The sequence below is a fragment of the Otolemur garnettii genome, unplaced genomic scaffold (assembly GCF_000181295.1).
Source record: "Otolemur garnettii isolate 467f Iridium unplaced genomic scaffold, OtoGar3 scaffold01136, whole genome shotgun sequence".
Taxonomy (NCBI): Eukaryota; Metazoa; Chordata; class Mammalia; order Primates; family Galagidae; genus Otolemur; species Otolemur garnettii.
In genome coordinates, this window is record NW_003853531.1 from 1 (window position 1) to 2,076 (window position 2,076).

Sequence of the window (2,076 nt, forward strand, 5' to 3'; positions counted from 1 at the left end):
CTAATTGTCTCTCAAATGAATATTTTCTGGTCCAAAATCACAGCAAATTTGGCAATGGTGATTTTTGTGTGCCCTATCTACACAGTGATTTGTGGTGTATTTCAGGCAGAGTGGTGAATGTGTCTAGCAGGCAGAGTGTCAGAGCCCTTAAAAGCTGCAGCCCAGAGCTCCAGAAGAAGTTCCGCAGAGAGACCATCGCGGAGGAGGAGCTGGTGGGGCTCATGAACAAGTTTGTGGAAGACGCCAAGAAGGGTGTGCACGAGAAAGAGGGCTGGCCCAACTTTGCATATGGAGTGACAAAGATTGGCGTCACCGTCCTGTCCAGGATCCACGCCAGGAAGCTCAGTGAGCAGAGGAAAGGAGACCGAATCCTCCTGAACGCCTGCTGCCCAGGCTGGGTTAGAACCGACATGACAGGACCCCAAGCCACCAAAAGTCCAGAAGAAGGGGCAGAGACCCCCGTGTACTTGGCCCTTTTGCCCCCAGATGCTGAGGGGCCTCATGGACAGTTCATATCAGAGAAGGAAGTTCAAGAATGGTGAGCTTAAGTCACAGCTCCACCTATGGGCCCCTTTTTGTACCCTGCTGATTCAACCCAGTGGCTCACAACTGTAAACCTAGCACTGTAGGAGGTTGAGGAGGGTGTATTGCCTAAGGTTGGGAGTTCAAAACCAGCCTCAGCAAGAGTGAGACCCCATCTCTAATAAAAATAGAAAAATTAGCTGGGTGTTGTGACTGGAACCTGTGGTCTCTGCTAGTTAGGAGGCTAAAGCAGGAGGATCACTTGAACCCAGGAATTTGAAGTTGCTATGAGCTAGGCTGATGCCTGTAGTCCCAGCCAATTGGGAGGCCGAGGCAAGAGAATCACCTAAGCCCAAGGGTTTGAGGTTGCTGTGAACTGTGATGCCATGGCACTATACCCAGGATGACAGAGTGAGACTCTGTCTCAAAAAAAAAGAAAAGATCCCTACCAGGTATTCACTAAATTACTGCTAATAGAGAAGGCTGCTGATGGAGTTGACAGCGAATTCTCAGAAGTCTTCTGTGAGTTCCTTTGTGATGTGGGCAGAGGAAAATTGTAATCCTGAAAATGGTGAATGAAAATCAATAGAGGAATAAGTGGTTGTTTACAAATGTCCTTTGTACAGAATGTTGACATGCCGATCCAGCTGTTTCTCAGCAGTGTAATCAGACTAAAAGTTAGGTCAAGGCAAGGGGCAGTTGAACTCAGGGGTCTTCAAACCTAGAAAGTAAAGAAGGAGTCTGACGGTAGATATCTTCATTTCTGTAGCCCCACACCGCCTGTTTCGCTTTCTCACATCTGCCACTGGGTAGCGCAAAAGCAGACAATATATAAACTGTGCACATAGCAGCATTTGGCCCCTGCCCAAGGGAAGGGCAGCCCCGGTCATCAGGGGAAACAACCACTGGCAACGTGGGAACCACGAGTGGACAACTGCATGAAACACTGAGGTGCCAAAGACCGAGGTGGGAGAATGGTTTAGTCTCCTGGGTGGACAGATTTATTGAAGGACAAAGTGTCACGAGCCCCACAGCATTCATATCTTCCAGTAAAATACACAGAGAGGAGCAGATAAGTCAGGTGTGACAGTGTTCACAAGTGTTGAGACCTCGTGGAAGTATGGGTGTCTACTGTTCTTTCAACTTTTCCCCTTGTCCAAAGCTTTCAAAACCTGGGGGAGTAACTCGGGGCTCTGCCCCTGAGCTCAAGAACTCGGGCAACATTACCCATCTTGCTGCGTCTCAGTGTCCTCACCTGTAAAGGGGATGACAGGACGGTGTGTATTGAGATGAAGTGTTGAAACAGCGCCTGCTGTCATGAGTTCCCAGGGGTGTCCCTCCCAGGTGGTGATGAGGAGCACATGTTCCCTCCCCCACACCCAGCTGGGGAGGGGGGAGCAGGAAGTACCCCGACATTCTCTCCTCCCACACACACTGGGTGCTGTATAAACTCCCCACCCCCCCGATTTCTCACAATTCTCCAGTGAGTCTCAGGCATAGAGAAATGAAAAGTGATCGGCCCTTACTACAAGGAAGGTGGCCCTACTTTCTGAT

General features: G+C 49.7%; 1 pseudogene; it reads left to right on the forward strand.

Moving 5' to 3' along the window:
• The first annotated feature begins 43 nt into the window (after positions 1 to 43).
• On the forward strand, positions 44 to 637 carry LOC100946920 (annotated as a pseudogene).
• The last annotated feature ends 1,439 nt before the right edge of the window (positions 638 to 2,076 follow it).